This window comes from Heptranchias perlo, chromosome 18, assembly GCF_035084215.1.
Source record: "Heptranchias perlo isolate sHepPer1 chromosome 18, sHepPer1.hap1, whole genome shotgun sequence".
NCBI classification, from domain to species: domain Eukaryota; kingdom Metazoa; phylum Chordata; class Chondrichthyes; order Hexanchiformes; family Hexanchidae; genus Heptranchias; species Heptranchias perlo.
This window is the reverse complement of record NC_090342.1, coordinates 52,535,879-52,553,257: the sequence shown is the minus strand read 5'-3', so window position 1 is coordinate 52,553,257 and position 17,379 is coordinate 52,535,879. Positions and strand designations below refer to the sequence as shown.

Sequence of the window (17,379 nt, the reverse complement as noted above, 5' to 3'; positions counted from 1 at the left end):
TTTACTGTTGCAGTTTTTTTCTCATTATATATACACGCTCTGTTGAATGCATTTCTTGGGAATAAACTGCCGATTACTTCTTGATCAACCTGCACTATGGCCAGTTGGTAACACAGGCCAGAAGCACCAGGTTCAATTCCAGTTTAGTTGTGGTGCTAGTCTTGGCCTCAGCACCCCTAGGTGAGGGACGGAAAAAAAATCAAGCAAGAATTCCTGATCCTGAACAAAATAAGGCATGACTCGACTATTCCAAGCTCTCCTGGCCGCCCTCCTACTGACAACACTCCATAAACTTGAACTCATCCAAAACTCTGCTACCCGTATCCTAACTCGCACCAAGTCCCATTCACCCAACAGCCTGTGTTCGCTGACCTACATTGGCTCCCAGTCCAGCAATGCCTCAATTATAAAATTCTCATCCTTGTGTTCAAATCCATCAATGGCCTCACCGCTCCTTATTCTGTAACCTCCTCCAGCCCTACAACCTGCCAAGATCTGTGTTCCTCCAATTCTGGCCTCTTGCGCATCCTCGATTTTAATCGCTCCACCATTGGGGACCGTGCCTTCAGCTGCCTAGGCCCTAAGCTCTGGAATTCACTTCCTAAACCTCTCCTCCTCTCTACGTCTCTCCCCTCCTTTTAACTCACTCCTTAAAACCTACCTCTTTGACCAAGCTTTTGGTCACCTGTCCTAATATTTCTTTATGTGGCTCGGTGTCAGATTTTGTCTGATAATGCTCCAGTGAAGCGCCTTGGAGTGTTTTACTATGTTAAGGGAGCTATAGAATGCAAGTTGTTGTTGATGCCTTGCACAGTTGAATAGCCTGCCAATATTCACAGTCTAGGTTATACACGTTAAGTTCGCACGTCGGGCGAGGTACAAGAGGGTGTTCTGCATGGGTGAACCATACCCTAGCATGGGTCACCGCATTCAAAAGAGCAGAGGAGAAAATAACTACTTGCAGTAGTAATATTCGCTATGTTCTTTGAAATTGTTCTTGTATTATGTAATGAGATAGGGTTAATTAGTAATCTCACAGTAATAGAACCTCTGGGGAAGAGTGATCATAGAATTTCACAGAGTTTGAAAGTAAAGTACTTACGTCAGAAACTAGAGTCATAAACTTAAATAAAGCCAATTACAAAGGTATGAGGAGCAAGTTGTCAAAAGTAGGTTGGGAAATTAAATTAAAGGGTTCGACAGTTGAAAAGCAATGGCAAATATTTAAAGAAATATTTCAATATTCTCAACAAGTATACATTCCATTGAGAAATAAAAACTCCACGGGAAAAGTGATCCACCCATGGCTAACTAAAGAAGTTAAAGAGAGTATTAGATTGAAAGAAGAGGCCTATAATGTTGCCAAGAAGAGTAATAAGCCTGGGGATTGGGAGAGTTTTAGAAACCAACAAAGGAAGACCAAAAAATTGATAAAAAGGGAGAAAATAGAATTTGAAAGTAAACTAGCAAGAAATATAAAAACGAATGTAAGAGCTTCTACAAGTATGTAAAAAGGAAGAGAGTAGCAAAAGTAAACGTTAGTCCCTTAGAGGCTGAGACAAGAGAAATTATAATGGAGAATCAGGAAATGGCTGATGCGTTAAAAAAAATTTTGTATCTGTCTTCACAGTAGAAGACACAAAAAGCATACCAGAAATAGTGGGGCACCAAGGGACTAATGAGAGTGAAGAACTTAAAACAATTAATAAGAACATAAAAAATAGGAGCAAGAGTAGGCCACATGGCCCCTCGAGCCTGTTCCGCCGTTCAATCAGATTATGGCTGATCTTTGACCTCAACTCCACTTACCTGCCCGATCCCCATATCCCTTGATTCCCCTGGAGCCCAGAAATCTGTCTATCTCAGCCTTGAATATATTCTACGACTCAGCATCTACAGCCCTCTGGGGTTAATATCACTAGAGAAAAAGTACTGGACAAACTAGTGGGACTAAAAGCCGACAAATCCCCTGGACCTGATGGCCTACGTCCTAGGGTTCTAAAAGAGGTGGCTGCAGAGATAGTGGATGCATTGGTTATAATCTTCCAAAATTCTCTAGATTCTGGAACGGTCCCAGTGGACTGGAAGGTAGCAAATGTTACCCTGCTATTCAAGAAGGGAGGGAGGGAGAAAACAGGGAACTACAGGCCAGGTAGCCTGACATCGGTCGTCAGGAAAATGCTGGAATCCGTTATTAAAGAAGTGGTAACAAGGCACTTAGAAAATCATTATATGATTAGGCAGAGTCAACATGGTTTTATAAAAGGGAAATCGTGTTTGACAAATTTATTAGTTTTTTGAGGATGTAACCAGCAGGGTTGAGAAAGGGGAATCAGTGGATGCAGTATATAATAGCATGGATAGAGGATTGGTTAAAGGACAGAAAAGGCAGAGTAGGGATAAATGGGTCATTTTCAGGTTGGCAGACCGTAACTGGTGATGCCGCTAAGATCGGTACTTGGGCCTCAGCTATTCACAATCTATATCAATGACTTTGATGAGGGGACCAAGTGTAATGTATCCAAGTTTGCTGACGATACAAAACGAGGTGGGAAAGTAAGCTGTGAGGAGGACAAAGAGTCTGCAAAGGGAATCAGACAGATTAAGTGAGTGGACAAGAAGGTGGCAGATGGAGTATAATGTGGGGAAATATGAGGTTATTCACTTTGGTAGGAAGAATAGAAAGCAGAATATTTTTTTAAATGGTGTGAAACTATTAAATGTTGGTGTTCAGAGAGACTTGGGTGTCCTCATTCAAGAAACACAAAAAGTTAGAACGCAGGTACAGCAGGCAATTAGGGAAGCAAATGGTATGTTGTCTCACCAGCGACACCCACATCCCATGAACGAATAAAAAAAAAATAACTGCCTTAGGGGTGGTGCAACGAAGGTTCACTAGGTTAATTCCTGGGATGAGAGAGTTGTCCTATGAAGAGAGGTTGAGTAGAATGGGCCTACAGTCTCCAGAGTTTAGAAGAATGAGAGGTGATCTCATTGAAACATTTAAGATTATGAGGGGGCTTGACAGGGTAGCTGCTGAGAGATTGTTTCCCATGGCTAAAGAGTCTAGAACTAGGGGGCATAGTCTCAGGGTAAGGGGGCGGCCATTCAAGACTGAGATGAGGAGGAATTTCTGCACTCAGAGGGTTGTGAATCTTTGGAATTCTCTACCCCAGAGGGCTGTGGATGCTGAGTCATTGCATATATTCAAGGCTGAGATGGATAGATTTTTGGACTCTCGGAAAATCAAGAGATATGGGGATCGGGTGGGAAAGTGGAGTTGAGGTCGAAGATCAGCCATGATCTGATTGAATGGCGGAACAGGCTTGAGGGGCCGTATGGCCTACTCCTCCTATTTCTTATGTCCTTATGAAATGTTGTCATGCATCAAGGCCAAGGAGTGTAACTATAGTCAGTAGCCACATCCAGTTATTGCCAGCAAAGAGATCGATCAAAATCAAAAGAAACCTCTACATCCAATTCCTCAAATCCACTGATCTGTGTTGTTTTTCTGAACTCTGCTCTAAATCCAACTCGGTCATAAATCAATCACAGCTGGGATGGAATATTGGGTACATTTACTAAGCTACGAAATGCACGGAGGAATCCGTGATCTTTTGACTATGACCCTTGCACTTAAAGGTAGCCTGAAAAAGTAACGTGCAGACTTTATTTTGCTTATTCCATTGGGCCAGATGTTAAAACAGTCTGCCTGTGCAGATAAATGTTAATGTTCCCATAGCAATATATGGAAGAGTAGGGAGTTCTTCTGGTATCCTTACCTCAATCTATAAACAGTCATTCACCTCATGGCTGTTTGTGGGATGTTGTTGGCACAAAATAGCTGTCATGTTTTCCGTCATAACACAACTACATAACTTCACACTGAGACTAATTCTCTTATGCCTTCCCGTTATATAAAAATAGGGAATCCAATTTACGCAAAGCCTTATTCAGTTGATTCACTGAATTCCTTTAAGCAAGAGCTGGACCTGTTTCTGGCTCGGGTGGAAATCACCTTATATAAGAGGTAGGAACCTTGTGACATTAATCAGAGCCATGCTGGTCTGCTGGACTAGTTTAAATCGTACTAAGGGGGTCAGAGAGGAATTTTCCAATTTGTTTCCCCCCACCGCTCCTCCAATAATTGGCCTAGGTTTTTATTTGGTTTTTCGTCTCTCCCAGGAGATTACATGGGTCCGGGTGGGGTGAGGAGTGTCTGTATTGTGATGCATGAGGCATCACAATTGTGGGGGACAGGCTGGATGGACCAGTAGGTCTTTTCCTGTTCATCATTTTTCATATATTCGCATCCATCATGGAAATGCAGTTTTATCCATTGTTCAGGACATTTACGAATAATGTGAACATGAACTGGCCACCTTGTGAAGTCACATCTGCAGGAGCAGTATGGTGATCTCTCCCCTGGTGATGACCTGCTTTTTTCTTCCACCAGACTCCTGGGCCACTGGAGCCAGGTTTTCATGCTCCCCATCTCCAATTTAGCTATCCTGCTTTAACTATTCACATAGTCTGAGCCTCGTGTATGTCTTTTATTTCTCTCATCATGTCTCCTTTTGTCTCTCGCTATCATCACTTCTGTCAGTTAACCATCTCCTGTCCTTCACCTAATCACTTTACAGCTCATTCTTTTTTTCTCCCTTTCCATTGCTCTATTCCCTCTTATAAGCTCCTCATGTGTAATATCTTCAGATACTGATGAAGGGCTATACCTGAAACGTTGCTGTTTTCCTTTCTTTCGGGGTGCTGCCTGACTTGCTGAGCGTTTACAGCATTTTCTGTGTTTTTTCAGATTTCCATCATCTGCAGCATTATGGGATTTTTTTACATTCCAAGTCTCTACTATTAGCTTATCCCAGCTAAGCCAATAGTACCAACTTCTACAACATGCCTCCATGCCCTGGGTTGGGGAAGGGAAAATCAGCAAGGGTTCCCTGGGCTGATCACCATCCAGTGACCTCTTGGAACTGGGTGTCAGTTGAGGACGGGATCATGCTCGGCAGAGATGCCTCTATAGTTGAATAGTCTGTCAGCAATCACTGTCGAGACTCACACATGAATAATGACCATTTGAACAAGGTGCCAAAGGGTAGCTGCCACTTGTGGAACTGTAGCCTTGCAACAGAGTCAACGAGAGTGGGAGGGAGAGGCAGGGTAAATTGAAGAGGAAATAAAAACAACATTTGTTTATCTCCACCAGAAAAGTTTAGGTGGGCAGATATGATGGCAAGTGAGAGAAAAGAGACAATGGGCTCAATTTTCCCGGGAAATTGCTGGTGCCTTGGGGTGGGGGGGCTCCGAAAATCAGGGAAATCCTGTTCAGGTTCGGAACCCGGCTCCAACCCACGGATTTCCGGGTTCCCCACTGACGCGTCAGGGTGCGCGCGCGACTACCAAATGCAGACGTCCCACCGGCAATTAAAGCCGGCGGGATGATACTTGACACAGTTGTTTAGATAGTTTTAGTAGTTGAACTACTTAATTTTCTCCACATTGAGGCAGGGTGCGATTTTGAAGCATCCTCAGCGTTTTTCCCATGCTGTGGGAAACACTCCATGTTGCAACAGACGTGTTTCTCTCAGCAGTCAGTGGGACATTCAAATGCTTCTTTGACAGATGGGGAGAAAGTCACCTGTTGCAGTAGGGTACTCAGTTCTTTCAGACAAAGTTTTGGATGCGAAATCTTTGTGTTTTCACTGAAAATTCTTACTTTCCACTCAAAATTCTTCTGTTCACGCATATTTAACTACTTTGCGCGCTCCCTCAAACTCACACTGTCAGGACCGGGGGCGCCATGGCTGCATTCACCACTACATTCGAGGACGAGCAACATCACCAGCCTTGCCAGGCACGGCATCCACCTCCACCACTTGGAGCTCCACAACACAGTACTGCACCACATGCACCTGCACAAGAGCACACAGGGCAACGACAGAGAGGGGTGCTGCTTGAGGAGGCCCCATCCACATCTGCCACCCACATGGAGGAGGAGGAACCCATGGACAGAGCAGCGGCTCACCTGGCTGCTCGTGAGGCCAGGGAATCAGATATGTGAACGGTTCTCCTAATATCAGAAAGTGTGAACAATCCAGTCCTCAGACCACCTGGAAAGAGCAGCGGCCACACCAGGCCGCCCATCCCTCCCTGCACAAAACAATCCTGCAACTACACATACATCCACTGTAAAGAGACCGAATGGGTGGCATCAAGTGTCGCCATTCATGGTGAAGCTCATGAAAGGGCACTACCACAAAAGCCAGTCAAGAATGGGCAAGACGTGGCAGTAGTGGTGACAATCATAACATTTAATGTCACTTTAACAAAAACTAAACATAAATGAAAAACGTGACAGTCTGTCAAACACCCTTGTGCATAGCCTTTGTGCTCACAAAACCTTCGCCTTTCTCTTACGACTACTTCTACGTGGTACATCCCCTGTGGCTGTTGCTCATGTTTATGCCTTGACTGCTTAGATGCTTTGGGCCTACGCCCTCTGGGTTTTGGAGCCTGTGAGGGCCACTCCAAAGACTGCTCCATCTGCACCTGTGCAGGGACAGACTCGGCCACCTAGAGAGGAGGCAGCATTGTGGGTATTGGTTGAAAGGAGGGCAATGGGTGAGCGCTTTGAGTGGCGTCCCCACTTTTGCCATCATTCCTACCACTCTGCTGGACAACAGTTTGGAGGACATGTGAGATGCCTTGTAAGGCCAGTGCTAGTGTATCTGTCTGCCTGTTTAAGGCAGCAGAATGTTGTTCAGCCTGAGTCCAAACAGCCATTGTCAAGGCCTGAATGGACTCATTTGTGAGCCGTGCTTGAAGCTCAATGGAGGCTAGCCTTCTCTCCATCGCAGACATTCCCGGACTTACCTGTGACACTATCTCAGAGAGTCGGTCACGTCCCTGTGACACTATCTCAAGAGATTCCCTCCCGTACCTGTGCCACCATTCCACTCATGCAGGAGTTGGACTCCTCCATCCTCTGCGCTATTGTGGAGAGTGTGCGTGGCACCTGTTCCAGTACTTCGCAAATGTGCTGCTGTCCCTTGATCATTCTCCTTTTAAAGGATGGCCCCCTTGGTTCCGCATCTCCGTCCAGCTGAGCAGAGCCTAGAGAGGAGTGCTCCCACCGACGTGGACTCTCCGCAGCTGCCCCTGCCACCAATGCCTGCTCGTGCTCACGTGTGTGGTAACTCACCAGCTGCCAACTCAACTAACTGAGGATTAAGACCCACCGAGGTGTGAGTATCTGCGCTGGTGGATGGCTCGCTAAGATGTGACAATGCACCCTCAGAGGCCGGCAGGTCCTCTGAGGAATCACTCTCTGCTGTCACAGGCCCTGTAAGAGAACAGAAGGCAATATTAAGCATCATCACAGATGTGTCATGTTGCGATGAGCATACTGAGGTGTTCAACATGGCAAGGCATGTTAACATCAATTCATATTGTGTATGATGAATGTTGAAGTTGTGTCATCAGACATTTGTCGGGTGCCAGTCTCTGTGTCCCTGACAGACAGGCACTCGAGGGTTCGGCTGAGCTCCAGCGCCTCCTGCTCTGCCTCTGTGAGGACGACGATTTGTTGCGGCCCCTCTCCAGTCCTCGTCCTCTCCCGTGCATTCTGAGCTCTTTTCTCCTATAAGGGGAGAAAGTACATATGTGTGTGTGAGTGATGGTGAAGTGGCCAACTGATGAATGCATTGGTTTGGGTGAGGCTGACCGTGAAAGAGATGCATCAGAGGGTGAGTATGAGACAAAGCCATGACACCATGACATTGTATGAGGATTGGGTTGAGTGGTAGTGGTGGAGTGAGTAATGAGGAGGGGAGGAAGTGCAGGTAAGTTGAGGATGAGCCTTAAGTGGGTGTGAGGAGTGATGTGATAGGGTAGTGTTGGCAGTGCAGAATGAGTTGGGGGGGTGGGGGCGGTGATGTGGAAAACGGAGTGTAGGAGAATCAATAAGTGTACTCACTTTGGCTGACCTAGTTAGGTAATTGAAGTGCTTCTTGCACTGGATCCAGGTGCGGGAGATGTTGCTGCTGCTGGTGACCTCCTCTGCCATCTCAAGCCAGGCCTTCTTGGTGGCAGAGGCAGGCCACTTCCTCCCGTCCGCCGGGTAGAAGACATCCCTCCTCCTCCTCACCCCATCCAGTAGCAACTGGAGAGCGGCATCACTGAATCTTGGAGCAGCCTTTCCCCTCTGCTGCTCCATTGTGGTGTGTGGGTGTTTGCTCCAGGAGCATCCATTGGAGGACTGCCCCTTTAAATAGAGCTCCTCCAGCTGACAGCCTGTGTTGCGGGTGCACAGTCTGCATGCTGCTCAGCTTTCGGACAACAAACTGGAAGCCACGTTAAGTGGCACCAATTGAATCGCGATCGCGAGGAGAATGGACATTTTTTATTGGGCGGGTTACCCGCGCGCCCACTCAGCCCCCCCGCTGCCATCCCGCCTCCACTCTAATATGGGGGCCTAACAGTCTGGTATGACAGGTCACTTTTCTCTTGTGTTTCTATGTAAATGTATTTGCTTATATTAAGCACAGTTTTATTTGGAAACTGTACTGGACTGGATTTTGCTCTGAAAATAACGGCAAGGCTAAAAGGGCTCACCGTTATTTCAGTGCAAATGGTAGAGGAATTTCCGGCGACCGAACATGCACAGTTAAACACAGAAATCTGGAAGCTGCTCTACCAGATGCCCTGCTCCTCCGTAAACTCCGCGAGAACGGCATCTCGCTGGCTGACTCACCTTTCAAATGAATGGAACTGCGTGAAGTTCCTGCACTATCCTGATGGAGACAAAATAATCGCGCCAAAAAAAGTTATGTCAAGTTATTTAAGTCTAAGCACACTTTTAACAGCGTGGTAAGTCTTAATGACTGCCAAACAACCTCTGTGGCACTGAAAGTTAACTTTAACAAGTGTAGAGTCTCATTCCTTCAGATTTTAATTGTTGTTGGACATTTTTTTTAAAAAAAATTTTAAGTTTTATTTTTTTACTTATTCTTTCTGTCTCTTTTATCTCTGTTGCTAAATTCAATATTTCTTACCCTCTCTTTACTTTGCTTTCTATGCTTGACTTGACATTGAATTCACTATTCCAACTTACACTTCCTGGTTCTGCGTTGCTTATTGACTATGCTTCAATCTGATTGGTTAAGGGGATAGACAGTTGCTTGCCCTGTTCACACAGGTCCCAGATGCCCTGTAGAGGGCGCCATTTGGATCCAGCGCCTCCTGAGAGGAACTTGCCATGAAAAAAAACAAGAAAGATTTATGGGTAAGTGCAAATCCATCGAGCAGTGGGCGCCGTTCAGAGGAAAATCCAGGCCATTATATTCACTCATATATTTCAGATGTGACCATGTTCCATCCTAGACATCACATCTGCAACACACTCTGCGAGCTCCATGGACTTTGCTATTTATAATAAATAACATGCTTGCATTTACCCGGCACCTTTTCAGGTTGAATTATCTCAGAGCGCTTCACACAATGAACTACTTTTGAAACATTATGATTGCTATGTAGGCAAACACAGCAGCAATTCTGTGCCAGCGATGTCCCAGGAACAGTGAGGAGATGAATGACTAGTTATTATTTTTTTTGCAGCTATTGATCGAGAAAGGAATATTGACCAGGACACATGAACTGCCTGCTATTCTTTGAGCAGTGCAATGGAATCTTTAACATCCACCAGAACTGGCAGATGGGGCCTTAAGGGCTCATCGAGAGGATGTCACCTCTAATAGCAGTCCCTCAGTACTGCCCTGGGGCATCAGACTAGTGTGGGGCTTGAACCTACAACCTTCTGACACAAAGGCAACAGAGCCACACTGATATTTTGGGGGGTGGAGTGCCCTCTGCTGTAATGAAGAATCAGTGAATGAGGATTCCTGTTCCCTTGATTTACTTTAAATCTGGGTTTTCTTTAGCTACCATCAGTATTTGTATGGCAGCCTAGAGGTTATGATACTGGACTGAGAGTTCAAATCCCACCACTGTAAATTATGAATCTGAATTCAATAAATCTGGTTGTTTGTAGGCTGGAACCAGAAATGAAAGAAGCCTAAACATGATTCTAGTCCCCATTGCTGGTTGACTCTTGGTAGCCTAGCAAGCCCCTTTTAGTTGTACAAGCAATCATGACTTGAAGGTCCACCACCAACTTCTCAGGACAATTAGGGCTGAATAATAAACGCGGCCTTGAAAGGGTTGCCTGTATCCCAAGGTTTGCTTTGAAATAATGATGTGCGATTACTTTAGCTGAATCACTTCAGAATTTTACACACTATCTGAAGCATTTACACTGAGATTAGTTATTCACCTGTAACTGAAGACACTGATTTAAAAAGGTGAAATTGGCTGTTCCACCTAGTGAAAACACATCTGTTAACCGCTGAGGCAGATGTGATAATTTAGCACAGAATTCAGATACACGTGACTGACTGGAACAGAACCTGCGTCAGAACCTGTGGCCTTACTCATGGAGGTTACAGTTTACTGCAATGAGCTGCACGTTCCTACGCAATTTGCCGTGGCACACAGACTCGTGCTGATGAGTCTTTATAGGGTGAGCTGCAATTATATAGAGCTCTGGTGAGATCACATCTGGAGTATTGTATACAGTTTTGGACTCCTTACCTAAGGAAGGATATACTTGCCTTAGAGGAGGTGCGACAAAGGTTCACTAGATTGATTCCTGGGATGACAGGGTTGTACTATGAGGAGAGATTGAGTAGAGATTGGCTTATATTCTCTGGAGTTTAGAAGAATGAGAGGTGATCTCATTGAAATGTATAAAATTCTTAGAGGGCTTGACTGGATAGATGCTGAGAGGCTGTTTCTCCTGGCTAGAGAGTCTAGAACCAGGGGTCATAATCTCAAGATAAGGGGTCAGCCATTTAGGACCGAGATGAGGAAAAACGTCTTCACTCAGAGGGTTGAGACTCTTTGGAATTCTCTACCCCAGAGGGCTCTGGATGCTCAGTCGTTGAGTATATTCAAGACTGAGATCGACAGACTTTTGGACACTAAGGGAATCAAGGGATATGGGGATAGGGCAGGAAAGTAGAGTTGAGGTAGAAGATCAGCCACGATCTTAATAATTGCCGAAGCAGACTTGAGGGACCGTATGGTCTACTCCTGCTCCTATTTCTTATGTTCCTTATTTCTGTCCTGCTGCCTGGTGAAGGGGAAAGCTGGGTGGACTAGTTTCCAATGTTCTCCTGGCCAGCCTCCCATCTTCCACCCTCCATAAACTTAAGTTCATCCAAAAGTCTGCAGCTCATATCCTAACTCGCACCAAGTCCCGTTCAACCATGTGCTCACTGACCTATTTTGGCTCCTGGTCCCTGAATGCCTCAATTTTAAAATTCTCATCTTTGTGTTCAAATCTCTTCAACGCCTCGCCCCTCCCTATCTCTGTAACCACCTGCAGCCCTACACCCCTCCGAGAACGCTGCGTTCCTCCAACTCCAGCCTCTTGTCCATCCCCCTCCTTCTTCCTTCACCCCATCATTGATGGTTGTGCTTTCAGCTGCCTAGGCCCTAACTCTGGAATACCCTCCTTAAACCTCCACTCCTCTCCACCTCTCTCTCCTCCTTTAAGACACTCCTTTAAATCTACATCTGTGACCAAGACTTGCCTTAATGTCTCCTTCTTTGGCTCAGTGTCAATTTTTGTCTGATTATGCTCCTGTGAAGTGCTTTGGGACGTTTTACTACTTTAAAGGCGCTATATAAATGCAAGTTGTTGTTGTTGGACGAGTCATCCAAAGGTTCTCTTGTGCAACTTCTGGCCCTCCATCCTAGGAAGGGGACCAAAAGCATGAAGAAGCAACAAAGACATATTATATGGAATGCAAAATGCACCTCTGGAGTTTCAGCCATTTTGTTTAGTTTTCTCCCTCTGGGTTTTTGGAGGACCTGGATTATCTCACATAGAATTAACAGGACATAAACAGACCATTCGGCCCAAATGGTCTACGCCGGTGTTTATGCTCCAAACGAGCCTCATCTCACCTTACTTCATCTCACCCTATATGCATATCCTTCTAATCCTTTCCCCCTCATGTACTTATATAGCTTCCCATTAAATCCATCAATGCTATTCACCTCAACCACTCCATGTGTTAGTGAGTTCCACATCCTCACCACTCTCTGGGTAAAGAAGTTTCTCCTAAATTCCTTTTTGAATTTATTAGTGACTATCTTATATTTATGGACCCTTGTTTTGGACACCCCCACAAGTGGAAACACCTTCTCTACATCTACCCAATCAAACCCCTTCATAATTTTAAAGACCTCTATCAGGTCACCTCTCAGTCTTCTCTTTTCTACAGAAAAGAACCTTAGCCTGTTCAGTCTTTCCTGATAGTTGTACCCGCTCAGTTCTGGTATCATTCTTGTAAATCTCTTTTGCACCTTCTCCAATGCTTCTATATCCTTTTTGTAATATGGAGACCAGAACTGTGCACAGTACTCCATGTGTGGTCTAACCAAGGTATATTCTTTTACTCTTATGCTGACTTGCAAGCTACTCAGATTCAGCAACAATAATTCTCGTTTTTCTTTACCATTTTTCCGCTCCCTCTGTTGACAGCACCAGCTATCGCTGGGGTACAGTTTCATAGACACCAGCGTCCCTCCAGGATCCCACCAAGCAGCCACTTTCTGTGTGCATGAGCCAAGACCAGTGTTGTCAACTACATTTGCCACTAGCCACATGTGACTAATCAGGAATCCAGATGTGGCTAATTGCATTTCTGATTAATAAATAAAGAGTAATAGATACCGTCGTTGGACATGTGATCTGAATACTCATATTCACATGGTGTATGCATGCGAACTTTAACCTTTTTGTACTTTCGTTGGTAAGATGAAAAGCAGTATGTGAGTGTTTATTGATCGTTGTGTGTGCTTTACTTCCTTGTTTACTGAATGGTGGTAGATGTTTGTTAAGTAAATATCCTCATTTAAAGTCCATTTACAACAACAACTTGCATTTATATAGTGCCTTTAATGTACTAAAATGTCCCAAGGTGCTTCATAGGAGCGTAATCGGAAAAAAAAAACTGACTCCAAGCCAAAGAAGGAGACTTTTTTTTAATTCGTTCATGGGATGTGGGCGTCGCTGGCAAGGCCAGCATTTATTGCCCATCCCTAATTGCCCTTGAGAAGGTGGTGGTGAGCCGCCTTCTTGAACCGCTGCAGTCAGTGTGGTGAAGGTTCTCCCACAGTGCTGTTAGGTAGGGAGTTCCAGGATTTTGAGCCAGCGACGATGAAGGAACGATGATATATTTCCAAGTCGGGATGGTGTGTGACTTGGAGGGGAACATGCAGGTGGTGTTGTTCCCATGTGAGTGCTGCCCTTGTCCTTCTAGGTGGTAGAGGTCGCGGGTTTGGGAGGTGCTGTCGAAGAAGCCTTGGCGAGTTGCTGCAGTGCATCCTGTGGATGGTACACACTGCAGCCACAGTGCGCCGGTGGTGAAGGGAGTGAATGTTTAGGGTGGTGGATGGGGTGCCAATCAAGCGGGCTGCTTTGTCCTGGATGGTGTCGAGCTTCTCGAGTGTTGTTGGAGCTGCACTCATCCAGGCAAGTGGAGAGTATTCCATCACACTCCTGACTTGTGCCTTATAGACGGTGGAAAGGCTTTAGGGAGTCAGGAGGTGAGTCATTCGCCGCAGAATACCCAGCCTCTGACCTGCTCTTGTAGCCACAGTATTCACGTGGCTGGTCCAGTTAAGTTTCTGGTCAATGGTGACTCCCTGGATGTTGATGGTGGGGGATTCGGCGATAGTAATGCCGTTGAATGTCATGGGGAGGTGGTTAGACCCTCTCTTGTTGGAGATGGTCATTGCCTGGCACTTATCTGGCATGAATGTTACTTGCCACTTATCAGCCCAAGCCTGGATGTTGTCCAGGTCTTGCTGCATGCAGGCACAGACTGCTTCTTTATCTAATTCATTGGGACAGGTGACCAGTATTGTGTGTGTGTAAGGCATATTTTTACTAAAATTAGTGCATGTGGCTAAAATGATGTGACCGTCGCCTCACCTGTGGTTAGTCAGCAATTTCTATTGGACAACAGAAGTGATCAGAAGCAAGAACCCAGGCTACTTTCCTCCCCCTCCCCTCCCAGAACCATTACCAGCAGCTGCTGTGTCACAAAAAAATTGGAAAATGGGAACAGTGGTTATGATCTGAAGTTATTGAAATCAATGTTGAGTCCAGAAGGTTGTAAAGTGGCTAAACGAAAGATGAGGTGCTGTTCCTCGAGCTTCATTGGAACAGTGTAAGAGGCCAAGGACAGAGGGGTCAGAGAGGGAGTGGGACAGAGAATTAAAATGGCAAGCGACCGGCAGGTCAGGGTCATGCATGCGGACTGAGCGGAGGTGTTCAGCAAAGCGATCAACCAATCTGCAATTATTCTCTTTTTTTTGTGGGACGGCAGCTGCTGTTGCCATTTACAGCTCCTCTAGACCCATCTTTTGTTTCTTTACTTGTCCCATTACCACCCTCCTTGTCTTGCATCATCATCCCTTTTGTCATTTAATCACTCCTGCCCTCCACACTATCACTGACCTTCCCTTTTGTTCTTTCCTCCCCCCGACACCTTTCCCTTGCTCTGAACTTGCTTAAAAACTTTAACTCTTTAACATCTTCCAGTTCTGACGAAAGGTCTTTGACCTGAAACGTTAACTGTTTCTCCACAGATGCTGCCTGACTTGCTGAGCTTTTCCAGCATTTTCTGTTTTTATTTCAGATTCCCAGCATCCGCAGTATTTTGCTTTTGATCTAATTTCTGTTAATTGTGTCAATTTTTCTTCTATGTGCTGTGTTGAGTTGCGTTGCATTCCATTTCTCTGTCATGTTTATGATATTCACCGTTCATGTATCTGTTAAAAGTTGAACTCATTGATGGTTATAATAGGACTCTGGAGGCTGTTTATGGCCCACCTCTCCTTCACCTGTAGCCCCTGGCAGACTCACTATTCCACGTGCCTCTGGGTTTCTATTCACAGCCTGCCTGGCTTTGGGATGTTGGCACAGCTGGCATTCAAAGCTGTTTCCTCTTCTTTCCATGCTCTCCAGCAGTGGAATAATAGGAGAAAGCTAGTTTAATCCAGCTTCCATACAGCGTTTAAAAAGATTTTTTTTTAATCAATTTGGAACTATTTAATAGAACTATTGATCCCTTTTTTTCCTGTGGGAAATGTGCCTGGCCTACACTACAAAACTGCTCGCAGTGACATACTGAAATCAGAAGTTCACTGTACAGGGAATTCGCAGGCACTGACCCACATCCCATCACTGCCAATTGGGATTATAGCTTTGGACGGAAAGTTAATGAGCAACGTGGTCTAGCTGGTACAAGGTTCGTCTTATCCTGTTATTATAAATATCTAACAGCCTTTTCCATAATGAATTATGTTATATTGTATTATTTTATCAGGGAGATGCAAAGAAAATTATTTTTTTTTAAAGAAAAATTACTTCCTAAATTATTAAAGTATTGCTCAGTGGTAGCACTCTGAGTCAGAAAGTCTTGGGTTCGAGCCCCACTCCAGAGACTCGAGCACATAATCCAGGCTAACACTCCAGTGCCGTTCTGAGGGAGTGCTGCACTGTCAGAGTAGCCGTCTTTCGGATGAGACGTATTCTCAGGACGCAAAAGATGCCCTGGCACTGTTCAAAGAAGAGCAGGGAGTTTTCCCTGGTGTCTTGGACAATATTTATCCCTCAACCAATACCACCAAGAAGAGATGACCTGGTCATTTATTTCAATGCTATTTGTGGGACATTGCTGCGTTCAAATTGGCTTCTGCATTTACCTGTATAATAGCATTAAGTACACAGCAAAGTTAAATTATTTTGGGATGTACTGAGAATGTAAAAAGCACTATAAAAATCCAAGTTATTTCTTTTCTTTCACTATGTTCTCCTTTCCTTAGATTTCCACTATTCCCAGAGAAAATGCGGGCTGAAACAATTTTCTATATTCTTTTGATAGCTCTATGGAGATAAGCACCACCAAGTGTTGTAACTGAACAATCATACCACAAAGATCCCAGTTCACGTCAGTCCGTATTGAGTTAGCTGATCTCAACCAGGAGAGCAGCTGAGGCACAAAAATGGAAAGAAAAAAAAAGAAAACCTGTATTTATTACAGGACATGGCCACATCTTCAAGACATTTCAAAGAGTTTTACCATGTGAATTGCAGGCACTATCATATCAAGAACTAGTTGCACACAGTAAGATCCCATAAATAAGATGCAGGACCAGTTAAATTTTGTTTTTGGTGGTTTTAGTTGAGGGCAGAATGTTGGGAGAACTCCCTTTGAGTACTGCTATGGGATCTTTAACATCCCCCTGAACAAACCCTTGGTTTGAAGTCTCATCCCAAAGACAAACACCTCTGAACAACTGGCCTCAACGTCCCTGGGTGCACAGAGCTGGGCAAAGTCAGTCAGCCAGGGTCCCTGTTCCTGACCACAAATCCAATAGCCCCACTAGCAGTGTGCGCCGGTGTAGATGCCCCGGTGAGGGCAGGGTGAGGTGGGGTTTGGGTGCGATGCCTTATGTGGTCGAATAGCCCAGCCTCACTCACTGCCGATGCTTCCATGTGAATCACACTGACCTGCGTGAGGGAGCGGAGCCTGGGGAACCTGATTGCCCAGCAAGGGTCTGTGCCTTGAGGAGAGGAGTGGGAATGGGAATCACTCACCTGAACTGTAGCCTAGCAACAAGGAATTAACAGCGGGGCTCCACTCCTCCTCTTGAGGGCGGGGGAGGGGGCCCAGTGTTTAATGACAAGTAGTGATGTCCCACCCCGCTTGTCTTCACACCCCCTTCTTCTGCCGGCCCCCCTAAATCCTTACCTCAATGCCGCGGCCTCGTCCGCCTGCCAGAAGAGTCCGCCCGCCGCCGTGCCCGCATGGCCCTCTGGGAGTTGTAGTCCTCCCGCCCCCAACTGCTCGCGCGCGTTGGGCGCAGCCGGAAGAAGAAACTACATCTCCCGCAAAACATTGCGCGCTGTCAATCACTGCCCAAAGTGCGGGGCTATTGCATAATGCGCAAGAAATATAAACACCTGCAAACTGGCATTTATGTATTAACTTGCTGAAAACTGATATTAAAGTAGATTGAAACAAATTGCAAATGTTGAAAAATCTGTAAGAAAAAAAACAGAAGATGCTGGGCAGTATCTAGAAAAGGGAAAGTTCACCTTTTGGGGAAAGGTGGGAAATCCAACCTGGATCCAAATCCCTAACAGAATTGCCAACAGAAAGGATTTAGTTAACGATTTATTGGGTGCTTGTGAGATTGTTTTGATGCACACGATTCCTGCGGGTA

At 45.4% G+C, this 17,379-nt stretch overlaps 1 protein-coding gene across 3 annotated transcripts in view; it reads right to left on the bottom strand.

Moving 5' to 3' along the window:
* The window catches only part of tbxas1 (thromboxane A synthase 1 (platelet)), a 177,049-nt gene extending 160,040 nt beyond the window's left edge, over positions 1–17,009 (bottom strand). For 2 of the 3 annotated variants that reach the window (XM_067999917.1, XM_067999919.1), the window contains exon 1: positions 16,905–17,009. The gene's annotated coding sequence lies outside the window, so the exon portion shown is untranslated. Of the gene's footprint in view, positions 1–16,750; positions 16,850–16,904 lie in introns of those variants that run through there. The other variant, XM_067999918.1, reaches the window with a different exon arrangement.
* Between the last annotated feature and the right edge of the window lie 370 nt (positions 17,010–17,379).